Consider the following 18276-nt stretch of genomic DNA (forward strand, 5'->3'; position numbering starts at 1 on the left):
TCCACACATAAGAGAGAACATGTGATGTTTGGCTTTCTGGGCCTGGGTTACCTCATTTAGTACAATCCTTTCCAGAGCCATCAATTTTCCTGCAAATTTCATAACTTCATTTTTCTTTACTGCTGAGTAGAACTCCATTGTGAAAATGTGCCGCCACATCTTCTTTATCCATTCATCAGTTGAGGGACATCTAGACTGGTTCCATTTCCCAGCTATTATGAATAGAGCAGGAATAAACATGGTTGAGCAAGTATCTCTAAGGTAATGAGATGAGTCCTTAGGGTATATGCCTAGGAGTGCTATAGCTGGGTCATATGGTAGATCTATTTTTAGCTGTCTCAGGAACCTCCACGCTGATTTCCACAATGGCTGGACCAGATTGCATTCCCACCAACAGTGTAGAAGAGTTCCTCTTTATCCACTTCCTCACCAGCATTTATGGTCATTTGTTTTCATGATGATAGCCAATCTGACAGGAGTGAGATGGAATTTCAATGTAGTTTTAATCTGCATTTCCCTGATGACTACAGTAGTAGATGTATAATCAGAGCCAAAAAGACTGACTTTTTAAATACTCTGTTAGGGAATCAGTTCTATGGATTACTTAGTACACAGGAGACATTTTTTGCTTTTTTATTCACTTGATTCTGTGTTGTTGGGACATGTTCTCACTCTGCATCTGAGGCTGGCCTAGATCCTCCAGAGCAGTGCAGGCTGGGATTAATCTCACAATCTGTTGTCTCACCATCCTTGGTTCTTGGATTACAGGCATGAGCCACTTTGGTGGTTGAGGAACTGATAGTCTTTAAAAAATAATTGCTTTACTCCTTTGTAGGAATTACCCCTATGATCAGCTCTTCTTAAAGAGAGATAAAGGATAAAAAGTGATGTTTAATTTTTTTTTTGATTGAGAATTTTAATCTATGCACCTATTGCTATTTTGTCATACTCCCATTAGTTTATACAATTCTGTCTCCTGTCCCCAGCTCCCGTTTCACTGAGGGACCTCCTCAGTGAAGTTATCCATAATCACTGTAATACCATTAGGGCAGCAGGCAATCTCTGAGGGAGGGAAAATGCCTGAGAGTATACTTTATTTATTAGGATAGATGCTGAAGGGATAAATGTTCATAGACTAGTACAGTTTCATTATAGTTGCTGCTCATATGTGATAAAAAAAATGATGTTCCAGGGTCCAAGTCAAAGCCAGTTTGGCCAAAATCCTTTATAGAGTGCAAAAAAGCCCTCATGTTTCCACATCTTTAAAATGCCATCCAGTGCTGGAGAGATGGCTTAGTGGTTAAGTGCTTGCCTGTGAAGCCTGAGGACACCGGCTCGAGGCTCAATTCTCCAGGACCCACGTTAGCCAGATGCACAAGGGGGTGCATGTGTCTGGAATTCGTTTGCAGTGGCTGGAGGCCCTGGCATGCCCATTCTCTCTCTCTATCTGCTTCTTTCTCTCTCTCTCTGTCGCTCCCAAATAAGTAAAAATAAACAAAAAAAAAATTTTAAGTGCCATCCAAAGTACCTTTGTAGAGGTCCACATGTCCCACAATTGCCCTCTGATTCATCACGTGAGTTGTCACCACATCAACTGGATTGGAAGCCAGAGCCCCAGCCTAGCCGCATGTAAAGCTAGAAACAAAGTGAGTTAAAATTGTGTCCCCCATTATTCCTGACAGTGTCAGGTGCTTCTTGGTAATATCATAGATAGTTAACTCTACTCCCACAATGACAGCAGCTCGCTGAGCAGTTGGGACCACACCTCTCCACATCCCCCTGGTGCCTTCTTGCTGGTATATATCCATGAAGCTGCCAATCATGCTTTCTTGGAACAAATTTCCTTGAGCCTGCATTCAAATCTTGAGGACATCAGTGGGATTAGCTACAGTAGATGATATCACTCCTGACACTACCCCACAGATCATATTGATTAGAAGAGCTTCATCGTCCAAACGTTCTACAAATAAACGCTTCAAGCTTTGGTAAATCCCAATTTTAATGGTGCCATATGATGCTTGTCTTGGTAAAGCAGGAGCAATGCCTGAATACAGAACCAATATTCCTTCCTCTTTATAGATTCAAAGCAAAGCATGAAACATCCCTCTAAACTTGATTTCTTTGAAATGGACATCGATGCTTTGGCCTTGAACTTGAAGTCCTGTTTTAGTAAGGTCCACAGGGAAAGTGCCGAACTCGGCAAAAATAGAGGCAATGCCACCATAAACAAAGTGTTTCCAATTCAGACCAGACATCTCATGGCTTACAGTGGAATTTTCTGGTATATTCTGTGTCTCTGGGCAAGTTATTCAACACTCCTCTGACTTCATTTTCTCATAGATCAGGTCAGTAAATTGGGGGTGTTTTTCTTGGTTGCTCATGCTTAGGCTCATTCGACAACCCTGATGTATACTTTTATTTTTATTTCTTTATTTGAGAGAGACAGATGTAGAGAAAGAGGGGGAAATATAGAGAGAATGGGCATGCCAGGGCTTCCAGCTACTGCAAATGAACTCCAGATGTGTGTGCCCCCTTGTGCATCTGGCTAATGTGGGTCCTGGGGAATCGAGCCTCAAACCGGGGTCCTTAGACTTCACAGGCAAGTGCTTAACCACTAAACCAGCCCTCATTTGATGTATATTTTTATAAGTTAATGGAGATTAAATTGTTCTCTTTTCAAATATTTCTAGGGGAAATTTCTAGGAAAGATATGTTCATTTTAGAAATATAATATTGGAGAAATATTTTAGAAATATACTATTGGTGGCTGTCCTAGAAATGGTGAATGGTATGATAGTACACTACATGGGAAATGTAAAAAAGTGTCATTTTGATATCATAAGTAGGTGTTGCAGTCAGGTTTGCATTGCTGGTAGAAATCACCCAACCTAAAGCAGCTTGTGGGAAAAAAGAGGTTTATTTTGGCTTACAGGCTCCATGATGGCAGGGGAAAATGATGGCATGAGCAGAGGGTGGTCATCACCCCCTGGCCAACATAAGATGGGCCATAGCAACAGGAAAGTGTGCCCCACAATGGCAACGGGACACTGGCTATAATACTCCTAAGCCCACCTCCATCAATACATTTCCTCCACAAGGCATTAATTCCCAAATCTCCATCAGCTGGGAAACTAGCATTCAGAACACCTAAGTTTATTGGGGACACATGAATCAAAGCACCACAGTAGGTTATTCATCTAACTGACATAACCGTTTCTTTGCAATAATGCCTTTCCTATGTCAAAAGTGGGAAATCTTACCCACATAGTTCTACTTACCAATTTTTCATCTTTTGTTCAGAAACTATATTCAGTGGGAAAATTTGAAAAACTTTCCTTGGAGATGGTATGGATATGTTTTTTTTTTTCTGAATGATGGTAAATATGGTAAAAATACCTCAGTTTTCAAATGCAATTCATAGGTGCAGACATTTCTGCCTCTTTCTATGGGAAAAATACTTCTAGTAACTACAAACATGGTTTTACTTCTTGGGTTCCTGCCAAAATATTTAAATGCTAACTTTTTCCTTCCTTTTTATTGTATAAGAATGTCAATTCAATATTGATGTGAACAATCTTCATATTGGCATTAAAAGTGGTATTATCTGTCATTGTTTTATAGGAAGAAGTATAATGAGGAGTATTCTCAGAAGTTTAAAGATATCTGTCAGCAGTGTGATTTGCATATGCACCAAATCAGTGAAGCTGAAGAAAGTCTAATTGTTGGTATCACAAGCAGTTTATTATCTGTCTTCTGTAGCTGAGCCTCATGTCATCTCAAGTAGAAATAGAGAAGTTAGAGTTGAATTAGGCTCATGGACCTAAGCCAGGCCTCATTACCCATTCTTGGTAATGTTTTCTAGGCCTGCTAACCATAAACCAAAGAAGCATAGATAAATATCATACTGATAAAAACCACTGGACTTCTTGTATTGGTTGGAGGTTTTCAATGTAATTGTGAGAGCAGCACTCATATTTACCTGCCATTTCCTGGTGTATGGCAGAGACTTGTCTTGCACCAGGCAGCTGGCTTCCTTCTTTTGTCTTTCTGATGGGTCTCAGTTTCCTTGGTGTTCAATGCTCTCTTTAAAAAACATGTTCTCTAACCATGAGTGAGAATAGTATGGATCAAAGCAGATAATTAGACATTTAGAAGGCACTTTGTGGGGCATAATCGCTCTTTTTAGCCAAAGAATGGTGGGAACTTCCCTGTAGTGTCTATGAACTTTGAAGCACAAAAGCTTCTGGTTGGGTTCTAAATAGTAGGCATGGGGCTGGAGAGATGGCTTAGTGGTTAAGCGCTTGCCTGTCAAGCCTAAGGACCCCAGTTCAAGGCTCGATTCCCCAGGACCCACGTTATCCAGATGCACAAAGGGTGCATGCATCTGGAGTTCCTTTGCAGTGGCTAGAGGCCCTGGTGTGCCCCTTTCTCTCTCTGTTGCTCTCAAATAAATAAATAAATAACAATAGTAGGCATGAATTCCCATGCAATGTACTAGCCTCATATCAAACCACAGAGCAGTTGATTAGGCCCATAACCTAGCTGACACTGTTGCTACTATGAATAAATTCATCTTGCCTGGCTGGTTCATTTCATAACTTGTAGGAGCAACTTGCCAGTTAGTAACTTTTATTGGTAGCACCTCACACAGCACATTCCAACCCTAGGAGATCTAACCATCAGGGATGTGTCTTCCATCTCAGTTCCAGCTTTATGTCTCAATGTTTTGTGATCACAACTAGTTTTGCTTGGCAGTATAATAGTTTTTCAGTTTTCCCTAGCTGTTTCAGTTTCAGTTCTTATGTTGAGGTCACTGAATCATTTGGAGGTGACATTTTTTTCAGGATCATAGAAGACTGTCCAAGGTTATTCTTCCACATGTGGATATCCCATTTCTATAGCACCATTTGTTGAAAATACTGTCTTTTCTACAGTCTTTTTTTGGGGGGTGGGTGTCTCTGTCAATAATCAGGTGGTTGCTTTTAGTAGAACTTACATCAGGATCATATGTTTGATTTCATTGAACCATGTGTCTGTTTCTGGGCCAGTACCATACTGTTTTTATTTTTATTATTATTATTATGGATCAATTGTGTAAAGTTTGCTACTTTTTAAAATTTTTTAATTAATTTATTATTTCTGGGAGAGAAATAGGCTGTGTGTGTGTGACAGACAGAGAGAGAGAGGGAGAGAAATAGGGTGTGTGTGGTGTGTGTGTGTGTGTGTGTGTGTGTGTGTGTGTGTGTGTGTGACAGAGAGAGAGAGAATAGGCATACCAGGGCCTGCAGGCACTGAAAACAAACTGCAGATGTGTGCGCCTTCTTGTGTATCTGGATTATGTGGGTACTAGAGAATTGAACCTTGGTCCTTTGCTTTGCAGGCATGTGCCATAACTGTTAAGCAATCTCTCCAGCCCTAAAGTTTATTTTTATTTTATTTTAATTTTTTTTAAATTTTTGAGGTAAGGACTTACACTATCTTAGGTTAATCTGAAACTTACCATGTTGCCCCAGCCTGAACTTGAATTCTCAGTCATCCTCCTACCTCTGCTTCCAAAGTGCTAGGACTAAACTTGTGCATGACCATACCTGGTTTGTTTGTGTATTTTTAATCCAGGTATGGTAAGTGTGATCACCAATCTCATTCTTATTGCTGAAGTCATTTTTGGCAACTTGAGGCCTTTTGATAATCCATATGAAGTATGAGAGATTTTTTTGAGAGAGAGAGAGAGAAAGAGACAGAGAGAGAATTGTTGCACCAGGGCCTTCAGCCACGCAAAATGAACTCCAGATACACGTGCCTTTGTGTGCACATGTGCAACATTATCTGCTTGTTTCACTGTGTTTCTGGCTTATGTGGGACCTGTGAATTGAACATGAGTTCATATGCTTCACAGGCAAGCGCCTTAACTGCCAAGCCATCTTTCTAGCCCAAGGTGTTTTTTTAAATTATTTTTTAATTGTTTAAGTGCATTACTTGCACCTTCTAAGTTTTATTTCCTTGTCCATAATTATCAAAATATTTATGAAATGTATGTAGTGTTGTTCATATAAGAAAATCCTGTAGTTGGTGGGTCAGGGCAGTTTTGGAAATATTCTATTGGAGATGTACAGGATCCCCATTCCAAGAAGATGCTGAATAGGTTCTTGCTGTATGAGGCTGGAGTTAAAGAGAGAGAGCTATGGGATAAATAAAGTTGAGAATTTCCAGCATACAGGACATTTCAACCATGAAAACTGGATGAAATCACTAAAGGAAGTGTTGTAAATGAAAATGAAATGTTTACAGACAGACCCCTGTAGTACTTCACTATATAGAGGGTAAGGACAGGAGACAAGCAATCAAAAGATACAGACCAAGTGGTCTTATACATAGAAAGTAAACGTCTCCATGTAGAGGAATCCTTTTTAAAACAAAAAGTTTCAGTACAGTGTAGGACTCTAGGTCTGAGGGTCTTAAAGAGAAAAGAGCATTAATTTGGCCATATGCTGCTTATAGTCAATTCTAAGAAAAGAATATGAACTCCATTGACATAATATTTGTTATAAATCAAGTCTGATTGGTGTCGTTTCACACCATTACTAAAAAAGAGAACATGGGCTGGAGAGATGGCTTAGTGGTTAAGGCACTTGCCTGCAAAGCTAAATACTCAGGGTTGATTCCCCAGACCCACATACACTAGATGCACATGTGTCTGGAGTTCATCTGCAGTGGATGGAGGCCCTGGCATGTTAATCCCTCTCTCTGTCTGTCTGTCTGTCTCTCCATTTACAAAAAAATAAAACTCTTGTAAGAAATATAAATCACCCATTCAAAAAAATGGTGTAGAGTTTTGAACAGAGAATTCTCAAAGGAAGAAATACTGATGGCCATTACACACTTAAGGAGACCAAGTCCACAAGATACATGTTCTCCTAATGTAAGAGGTAATGATATCAAGGAATAATAAACAATTTGCCTGACCAAAGAATGAGAAGAGGACCACCTGAGTGAGAAAGGAAAATTTTTTAAAAAGTGCTAATAAAGCAGAAATGTAAATAAAAATCATATGAACTCAGGAGGTTGAGGTAGGTTGATGTACTAAGCTCTCAGTTTGAGACCAGCCTGGGCATACAGTGTACATTACAACTCAGTGTGTGGTAGATTGGGGAGAGGGAGGGGGTGCTGAATAACACATTTAGAAATATCCTCTGATTCAAGGAAAAATGCCAGATAAATCTTGACATACAGAGTGTTGAATTATATGAAACTATATTATTTCAAAATATGGCATTCATCAGTTTTGGATTCCTCATTGTAGACTGATGCCAGTCTTTCCCAGCATGAAGATGGAAAGAATCCTTCTTCCAATAAACTTATTTTGTTTCAATTTTTGTGGCAGAATAACAAGGAAATAACTAATATAGACAGTAATAGTTTTTGAAAATGAATAAGAAAATTGGAAATAATGTTTGGGACCTTCCATATGTCAGCTGCAATTGTAGAGTGAAGCTGAGGGTCAATTATAAGTATTGATGTTGTGTAAGCCATGGCTGAGAATGGAAGTATACTTAATAAGCAAATCAAAATATTTAATTTGCTCCTTAAGCCTGCATTCTTTTTTCTTTTTGAAAAATTTTTTGTTGTTTATTTTTATTTATTTATTTGAGAGTGACAGACAGAGAGAAAGAAGGAGAGAGAGAGAGAGAGAGAGAGAGAGAGAGAGAGAGAGAGAGAGAGAGAGAAAGAAAGAAAGAAAGAAAGAATGGGCACACCAGGGCCACCAGCCACTGCAAATGAACTTCAGATGTGTGCGCCCCCTTGTGCATCTGGCTAATGTGGGTCCTGGGGAATTGAGCCAGGGTCTTAGACTTCACAGGCAAGTGTTCAACCGCTAAGCCACCTGTCCAGCCCGACATTCTTTTTCCTTAGTTACTCTATCCCTATATAGTCTTTGAAACTCTATCACAAAATAAGGAACTGGATTATCCAGTTAATAGTGATTAATACATGACTACTGGTTCTGAAAAGTCACTGATCTGAGGTTTACTGAGAAGGTCTGAATCAGTCCCCAGTGCTTTGGGCATTAAACATGTTGGCCCTGTACTGACCAATTTCCTTCCATGGAGAATACTCGGGGATGCAAAATTACAAGGAAAGCTTAATGAAATTGACAACTCCTAACCAGGGCTGCTCTGCCCTGAAACTTGAAGGTTTTCTGAGTAGAATTCACTCCAAGCTACATAACTGGGCATCAGAAAAGGAATCCTGCTCTATCTCTATTCTTTTCCTTATGAGGTGACCTGTTGGTCATATAATGTCTACTCAACTCTCAGAGCATCTAGTGGTTTCTGTCTGGAACTTAAAATGAGCTGTTTTTAAGGCCATCACAAAAGGGCCAATATTCCAGCAACCTGAATGTTCTTTGCCTAACTTCACCTCCCAAAGCCTGAATAAAGACAGAAACCTCATGGCCTCTTATTTCTATGGCAAAAACCTCTTCAAGGGCTGGAGAAATGGCTTATCAGTTAGGCACTTGCCTCCCAAGCCAAAGGATCCAGGTTTGATTGTACAGAACCCATGTTAGCCAGATATACAAGGTGGCACATACATCTGGAGTTCATTATCAGTGGTTGACATGCCCATTCTCTCTTTCTCTTTCTCTCTCTCCTCCCATTCTCAGATAAATAAATTAAATATGAAAAACCTTTTCCTTAGTGGCAAGAGAGCTCAGCTGTGCCCAATATAGAAGTCAGACTGGTCCTTCCTTGTTTGCAGGGACAAGTCTTATCCTGACTCAGCTCTCCCCTCCCACATTGCAATTGCTCTCCTGGCTCTAGACCTGAGGCATTCTCCTTCTGGGACATGGGGCTTTTGTCAGTTTTAAATCTGGCATTTGAAGGCTGGGAGAAAATATCAAAGGATAGGACGTCTTTCCTCTGCCCTGCTCTTCTGTGTCCATTTCTGGGGATTCAAGGTTTCTATGATATTTATGCATGAAATTGGGTTTTATTTGTTTCTGATGACACTTGGTAGGGTATTTTCTTGTGAAATAAGTCTCAGAAGAAATAACGTTCAAATACCAACCAGTGATGATGCCTGTATGTGTATATTGGGCAGAGTGATGTTTGGCTATTATTTCGTGGACTTCCATTAAAAATAGATGAATAATGTCTACAATTCTTCTAACATGGATTCTGGGGAAAGATAATCTCTCTTGGGAATGCTAATGGGAAGCATAATCAATCATTGACCTTTGTCATCTTCTCCAGAACACAGAGTTTAATCTCCAATTTTTTCCTTGATTAGAAGACAGAGAAACTAAGGTAATCAACAAATTTTCAATAACAAGTCAACTGAATAAATGGTACTAATGGAAGAAGAGTTTGGATTTAGCTACTTCCTCAGGAGATCTATAGAAAGATAAAGAGGATTTAAAGTTGGGCACATTCCTAACAATATGACTTTTTGTCTACTCTCAGGGCAAATCATTTCAACATAAAACCATTACTCCCCAAGATTAAATACCACCTCTTTAGCCTCTATTCTTATTCTATGGTCAACTTTTTTTTTCCCCCAAGAATCATAGTATGGGAAGGTTACTCATGGCTCATTGACTCTGGAAATGACAAAGAAAGTTTCAGGAGAACGAAGCAAAATGACTGATGCTGATGGTCCTGGACATTCCATTCTATTTTTCATTCTGGGGTTTTGGCAATTTGCAGAGATGTACCAGTTTACAAAGCTTCAGTGGATTTCCCAAAGGATGACAGAGATAATATAAGTATAGAGATATGTCATTTGTCACCTCCCCTATCTTTCTGTGTGGGCAACAGGCCTATCACTGCGTGCAAGGCTCTAGAGTTCATCCTGAGAATCTGAATATCCTTTCATCCTCAAAGCCTAAACAGTAAAAAAATCTTTGTTCCACTGCTTGGAAGGCCTAGTCTTGTAAACTGGAGAGGAATGCATACTTCTAAGCAATATCACTAAATGTTACCACTTATGATAGGAATTTCAGTGTAATTCTTAACTGATCCTTATCTTCAATCTCTCACATTCATTTCTTTCTAGATATAAGCATTCCCTCTACCACAGGTCTCCCATTCAGGTCTACTACTGTCACGCTAGGCCATGCTTTGCCTGTACCATTACACATTCTTGTAAGCTGTTGAGTAAACTGAACACTTAACTCCCCTCTCTGCTGCTCAGCCTGCCCTTCCTAAGTTAGCCATGTTATCTTTCCAAAACATCTCTTTCCTTAAAATATAACAGAAGCTCCACCATTCTAAATTCTTAGGTATTTAACGCCCTCCATGACACGAGTTTGCATTTAAGCTCCATTTACTTAGCCTGTACATTCATTCCACCTGGTGACACCATTGCTTTTACATTGACAGTGCACTTCCATGTTTTGGTTTTCCTCTTCTCCAACAGTATTTCTGTATTCGTGCCTCCTTAGTATTCTTTTTTCTAACTGAAATTTCATTGTCCCCCAGTTTGAACTCTATACTACTGAAACTTGCAACAGAACATTTTTGTATTGTTTTGGTTTACATGTCTCTTTTCACTGACAGTAAAGCTGTAGTTCTGCATTATTGCTTTTTCAGTTTCTCCACCATACTGAACAAAATTCCTTATCAGAGTTTATACCTTCTAGGTCAATGTGTCAATTATTTGTTGAATGAACGATGATGATTTAGAATGCATTGTAGTGGGGTGCAGAGGTACATTACCTTTATACCTGTACCGAGGAGCCATAGGCTGGACTATGACTAGTTGGAAGCTAGTCTGAGTTTCATGCTAACATCCTGTCTTAAAAAACAAAGGAAACTTTTCTCTCTGTCTCTCTCTCATAAACAGAAATTTTAAAAAAAGAATTTAAATGCACAAATTAATATCTGTTTTTCAAAATTTAATAATGAATCCCTATTAGAAGTCATTTTATTTCCTTTAGTAAATTTATGACATATTTATTCTTCATCCTGATAAGCAGATTACAACTGGTTGCTTGAAAATCTTAGCAGAAATATTTAAAGTGACCTATATGATGGGATCTTGAAGTCTTTATACATCTATGGCTTTTATGCTTCTTTTTCCTTTTTCATGCAGGGACTTGTGGTGTTGGTCTGTCTGGCCTCAAGCACTTTGTTCTCTTCCCTGAGCATCCCAAATACCTGAGAGCAGTGTGAAACCATTCCACCTTCACTTATGCAATGTGACTCTGCCATTGTAGGTTTCATACTTTAATAGTTTAGTCCTCTATCTAATAAAATTTATTCCTGCAAAATGCCTTTTCTCCAAGAAAGGAGGAATGATGGTTCTCATTTTTTTATTTAAGGAGATTTAAAAATTTGTAATAAATATTCAGCATCATTTGAAGATTTGCCAATTTTACTTTGGAAAATGAAATGCTAATAGATGTTACTTTTGGATATTTCTTTTTAAAATTAAGACCTGAGGTGAAAGGTTATTTTTTTATAACTAAACTGCCTTTTGTGTTTTAGTGTTTGGAAGATACAGAGAAGGAAGGTAATGTAGTTCATAGCTCATTCAGTGAATTTTTGAAAGAAGTTTCTCTCATGGCATGAAGAAGGATGATAGGAGATGTAAGTTATATTTCAAATTCCAAGGATATGGATTAGTGCAAGCTTGTAGATATTTTATTTTCTGAGACATGCAAAGCAGGTTTTATTATCTCCTTCATGTAACAGTTGCAGAAAACTATCAGAGTGGTCAAGTTTTCCCTAACATCCATTATGGATGCACTGATGACTCCTTGAGAAATGTACTTGAAATCTGAGTGATACAGTTACATCAGCTTAAAAATCATGATTTATGGTAGAAATTCTCTTTGAAACTGTGAGTTGAAGGCTACTCTTGCTGTTAATTTCCTAATAAAATATCAATAGTCATGTGAATCATAGCCTTTCCTAAGTATCAAGCTTTTAGCTCTTCTGTTGTGATAGAGAATTTTCCTCTCAAAAGCCATGAATACACATTAACCAATAAATGAGATTTAAGTGTCATTTTTGATTCAATGTATATTTTTCAATCTCAAAAGGTCCAAAATAAAATCATTGAAGGTGCTATTGGGCATTGTCTTTTTCTGTGTTTGTTTCTTTGACACAAAAGCTCACCATGTTATCCAGACTGGTCTTGAAATTTGGAGTTCAAGTGATCCTCACACCTCAGTCTCCCAGTCTGGTGTGACTATACATCGGTGCCACAACACTTGTGTTAGGCTTGAAAGAAAATACACCTGCTGTCCATTTCACATGTACATAGTTAACTAAATTACATAGTCAATTGTAAAAAAAGGAAATGAACTCCATTGACAAAATATTTGTTATCAATCAAGTCTAATTTTTGTTGCTTCAAACCATTTTTAATAAAGAGAACATGGGCTGGAGAGATGGCTTAGTGGTTCAGGCACTTGCCTGCAAAGCCAAAGGACTCACATACACCAGATGCACTTGTATGTGGAGTTATAGTGGCTGGAGGACCTGTCATGCCTATTCTCATTGTCACTCAGTCAGTCTGTCTCTCTCTCCTTATAAATAAATAAAAATATTGGAAAAGCAAACCATTCGTTCAATAAATGGGATAGAGTTATGAACAGAGAATTCTCAAAGGAAGAAATACTGGCCATTACACACTTAAGGAGACAAAGTTCACAAATACATGTTCTCCTAATGTAAGAGGTAAGGTGATCAAGGAATAATTTTTAAAAATTGCCTGACCAAAGTATGAAAACAGGACAACTTCAGTGAGAAAGGAAAATCTGTAAAAAAGAAAAAAAGTGCTAACAAAGCAGAATTTTTTTTAAAAAGGGCATGAACTCAGGGGCTGAGGTAGCTAGATGTCTTAAGTTCTCAGTTTGAGGCCAGACTAGGCATACAGTGTAAGTTACAACACAGTGTGTGGTAGAAGGGAGAGTAGGAAGGGTGTGAACACCATACTTATCAATACCCCCTGACTCAAGAAAAAATGCCAAATAAATCTCAACATACAAGTGTTGAATTATATGAAACTAGATTGTTTCAAAATATGGCACTCATCAATTTTTGATTCCTCAGGGCAGACTGCTGCCAGTCTTTCCCTGCCTGAAGACGATAACCTCCACCTATAAGAATTCTTCCCCCAGTAAACTGATTTTTTTTTTTTTACAATTATTGGGCCCTTCCATGCATTACCTGAAACTGTAGAGTGAAGCCGGGGGAAAGGGTAACTATGATGGATGGGTAAGTCATGTTTGAGAATGGAAGCATACTTAATAAGCAAATCAAAAATTCTAGTTGGCTCCTTAAGCCTGCATCCTTCTTTTTTCTGAGTTACTTCTGGATGCAGATCCTAAGGAGAGAACCACCACATCATAACTCAAAAGGGCCCCAGTTGAAACAAAGAATAACTGGGAAAACAAGCATGAGTACTTTTTTCTTGATGAATCTGGAACCAGCATAAAGGTTGTGGTGGTTTGATTCAGGTGTCCCCCATAAACTTAGGTGTTATGAATGCTAGATCCCCATCTGATGGATATTTGGGAATTAATGCCTTCTGGAGCAAGTGTATTTTTGGGGGTGGGCTTATGGGCTTTATAGACAATTTCCCCATGCCAGTGTTTGGCACACCCTCCTGTTGCTGTGGTCCACCTTATGTTGGCCAGGGAGTGATGTCCACCCTCTGCTCATGCCATCGTTTTCCCCTGCCATTGTAAGCCTGTAAGCCAAAATAAACCTCTTTTCCCAGAAGCTGCTCTTGGTTAGGTGATTTCTACCAGCAATGCTAACTGGACTGCAACAAAGGTAAAGGAGATATACACAGAGAACAGACAACTCCTACAAAAGCAGATATCCAAAGACATGGAGGTTCCTAAGACCTCATCACTGAGGCACACCTAAAATGAGCCCAACATGGCTCAGGGAAATCTGCAGAACGGGGGGTGGAAAGAATGTCAGAGCCACAAGTTGGGTCATGATACACAGAGACATTGCCTCCTACTCATAACTGATGGCTAACCCCAAAATGCACTACCCATATTCCACAACAAGGAGGGGCCCTGCAGGGGGGGTCAGGGAGGAGGATAACCATAATACCAACTTGACTGTATTCACTGAGTACAAAACTAATAAAAAAATTAACCAACCAGAAAAAAGGGATAAAAAAGAATGTGAGAAGCCTCACTTGCCACTCCATTTGGAATAGATAGTCCATAAAACTCTTATCACAAAATATGGAAATTTGTTAGCCACTTAATAATGATCAACATATCGGACTGGAGATATGGCTTAGCAGTTAAGCGCTTGCCTGTGAAGCCTAAGGACCCCGGTTCGAGGCTCGTTTCCCCAGGTCCCACGTTAGCCATATGCACAAGGGGGCGCACGCGTCTGGAGTTCATTTGCAGAGGCTGGAAGCCCTGGCGCGCCCATTCTCTCTCTCTCCCTCTATCTGTCTTTCTCTCTGTGTCTGTCGCTCTCAAATAAATAAATTAAAAAAAATAATGATCAACATATGACTAGTGGTTCTGAAAATTCACTGATCTCAGGCTTTCTGAGAAGGTCTGAATCAGTCACCCAGTTCTTTGGTCATTAGAAATGTTGGCCCACTACTGACCAAGTTTCCTTTCATAGAGTCTATTCAGGGCTGCAAAATTTCAGGCAAGTCTTAATGAAATTGACAAATCCTAATCAGGGCTGCTCTGTGCTGAAACTTGAAGGTTTTCTGAGTAGAATTCATTCTAAACTGCCTAACTGGGCATCAAAAAAGGAATTGTTTTCAATTCCTGTTTCTATGAGGTGATCTGTTGGTCATATGAGGTCAACTCAACTCTCAGAGCATCTAGTGGTTTCTGTCTGGAACTTAAAAAGAGCCCTTTTAAGTAATCACAAAAGGGCTGATAATCCAGCATCCTGAATGTTATTTGCCTGAATTTCACCTCCTACACCCTGAATAAAGACAGAAACCACACAGACTCTTAGGTCTATGGCATAAACCTCTTCAAGTGCTGGAGCGATGTCTTAGCAGTTAAGGCACTTGCCTCCCAAGTCAAAGGGCCCAGGTTCTATTTCAAAGAACCCATGTTAGCCAGATGTATAAGGTGGCACATACATCTGGAGTTCATTGTCACATAAATAAATTAAATACGAAAAATATCTTCTTTAGTGGCAAACAAGGGTAGTAGTGCTCCATTGAGAGCTCAGCTGCACACAATATAGAAGTTAAACTGGTCCCTCCTTGCCTTCAGGGACAAGCCCTATCCTGACTCAGCTCTCCCCTCCCACATTGCATTTGCTCTCCTGGCTCTGGACCTGAGGCATTCTCTTTCCCCTTCTGGAGCATGGGGCTCTTATCAGGTTTCAATGTACCATCTGTAAAGGACAGGTTGTCTTTCCTCTGCTCTGCTCTCCTGTATCCATTTCTGGGGATTCTAGGTTTCCAGAAAATTAGTATGTGAAATTGTGTTGGACTTGTTTCTGATGACACTTGGTAGGGTATTTTGTTTAGAAATGAATTTCAGATAAGTGCTATCAATTTCAAACAGGGAATAATGTTCAAATGTCAAACATTAATAAAGCCTGCATGTATAAAATGGGCAGAATCTTGTTTGGCTATTATTTTGTGGACTACCTTTAAAAATATATGAATAATTTCTACAAGTCTTCCAGCAAGGATTCTGGGGAAATATAATATCTCTTGAGAAAACCTATGCAAAGCATATTCAACCATTGATCTTCTGCCATCGTCTTTAGGACACAGAAGTTAATGTCTAAATTATGATTAAAGATAGATAAACTCTTCAAAAGAGCTTATTGGTGATGTATAAGTGACAGATGATAGGTCTACTGTAAAAATTTGTCCTAAAGCAAAGGAAGCAGTACGTTAGGATATAAGCATGCAGATACATGTCTGGTAAGAAAGATTTATAGATTGTATGGTTTCATCCTAACATAAAGTACATGGATTTTTGCAAAGTGAAAAAAAGTAAGACGATAAATGTGGAATATTGAATCACGTTTAAAGGTCTGGGTAAACTGTACAGATTGTCTTTAAACCTTGGTGTTTGTGTATGTATCAGTCATAGGAAAACAGGAAGAGTTTGAAAATGATAGGTCTCTAAGGGGTATGTGAATATAGAAATGAAACTGCAAGGTGCAGAGAAATGGTATCTTCTTTGGGCATAAAAAAGGGAAAGAAAGCAACAGATTTCTAATAAACACCATGAGACTATTTGAAAGTGAATGGTCAGGTTCATAGGCAAGTCAATTAAAAAATAGTAAGGAACACAGGGAATCAACAAATTTTCAACAAACAAGTCAACTGAATAAATATTTTTAATAGCAAAGGAGTTTGGATTTGGCTATTTCCTTGGGAGATCTAACAAGACAAAGAGGATTGCAAGTTGTTCATAAGAACCTCAAATATCCCCTGATACCTTGAGTTGCAGACATGGCCAAATACCATACCCCCAGTATCTCTTCTCCTTATTCAAAGTGTCATTCAAAAAGAAAAGTGTTTCAAATAGGTTACTTAGGATATTCCTACCAATTTGACTTCTTTTTCTGCTCTCAGGATATATCATTTCAACATGAAACCATTCCTCCAAAAGATTAATGACCACACCTTTAACTTGTACAATCATTCTATAGCCAAATATTCATGACTCATTGACTCTGGAAATGACAAAGAAAATTTTAGGAGAAGGAAGCAAATTTATTAGTGCTGGTGATCCTAGACATTCCATTCAATTTTTTAATCCTGAGTTTTTGGTAATTTCCAGGGATATTCCAATTTGCCAGGTGAAGCAGACAGTTTCAAGTTCACTGATAAGAACATACACAGTATGCACAGTTAAGGATGAAGGGACTTATTGAAGCTTACAGTCCAGGGGAAGTTCTATAATGGCAGAAGAAGCTGACCTGCCTTCACAGGTCCATGGAGAGAGAGAGAGAGAGAGAGAGAGAGAGAGAGAAGCACAAGCCAAAAGCCACATAACACAGGACACTTAGGGAACTCCAGCTAGGCACACATTTCATACTTTAGATTGAAATCTCAAACCCACCACCACACCTTAAGAGCACCCCAGTGACAATGCCTCTAGCCAGGTGCCTGCACATGCAAACTAAAAACTAATAAAACACTGAATATATTGGGGGACATCTATTCAAACTACCACACCAGGCTTTAGTGGATTCCCCAAAGGATGACAGAAGGCAGAGTTTTATAGAGAAACATCATTTGTCATCTCTCCTATCTCTCTGTGTGGGTAACAGGTCTATTACAGCATGCATGGCTCTGGAGTTCATACTCAGAATATGCATATGATTTCCTTGTCAAAGTCAAAGGGGGAAAAGTCTTTGTTCCACTACTTGGATGACCTACTCTTACAAACTGGAGAGGAATGCATACTTTACAAAGTAACCACTTGCCACCTCTCCCATTTTTCAGAAAGACAAATGCCTAATGAATTCAAAATCACAACTACGGAGTTAACATGCTAAGATTTTTGGCATTCTGTAAGCTTTCTCTCACTTATACTTGCCTAGAAACTATAAACAATAATAGGGAAAGGTCATGTGCTGTTCAAACTGCCTGAGAGATGGATCTCAGAACAGGCTAAACACTACTGGTCATCAGAACCATGGTTTATTTCATAGGTCCTCCAAGACTCTTCTCCTGAGAAAGGATGACACCTGACTATGACAAGGGAAAGGAGAACATGACACAGCTCAAGCATTCAGGCCACTATGCCTTCAAGAACAAGCCAAATAAAAGATTCTTCCAGGCAGTCTAATAAATGACATAACTATGGCTTATCTAATGATATAAAAATACTCACCATGTCTATGATATGTGAAGTATTAGGTTTTCTGTATTTTCTCTCTTACCTTAACTGCTTACAAGGTATTTCATTATACAAGTGTTTAGATTACTCTTTTAGTAGCTCTTTCTAGAATGCAATTTTCAACCATTTGTAATACAGAAAAATTAGAAATGAACACGTTTAAATTCCCAGTGCCAACTAGGTCTACCTAACACAACAGACAAGAAATTCATAGTGTCATAACTTGTGAACAGGCAATCCTAATTTCATACAGAAGACTATAAATGTAATTCAGCTTTTACATTTTTAATAGGTTGTAACATTTGTTTACGTTCCCATTTCTTATCATCAATGTTAAAATGGAGTTCACTAATATTGCCTTGTTTAGCACAGCATGTTCAATCAAAGTAACTGAGTTTCTACTATGTCAGGCTTGAAATTACGGAGAAAAGTGAGTCGTAATAAATTAAGATATG

General features: G+C 38.9%; 1 pseudogene; it reads right to left on the minus strand.

The window, feature by feature from the left end:
• Positions 1–1149: 1149 nt before the first annotated feature.
• LOC101611381 lies at positions 1150–2273 on the minus strand (annotated as a pseudogene).
• Positions 2274–18276: the final 16003 nt, after the last annotated feature.

The sequence above is a fragment of the Jaculus jaculus genome, chromosome X (genome assembly GCF_020740685.1).
Source record: "Jaculus jaculus isolate mJacJac1 chromosome X, mJacJac1.mat.Y.cur, whole genome shotgun sequence".
Classification (NCBI taxonomy): Eukaryota; Metazoa; Chordata; class Mammalia; order Rodentia; family Dipodidae; genus Jaculus; species Jaculus jaculus.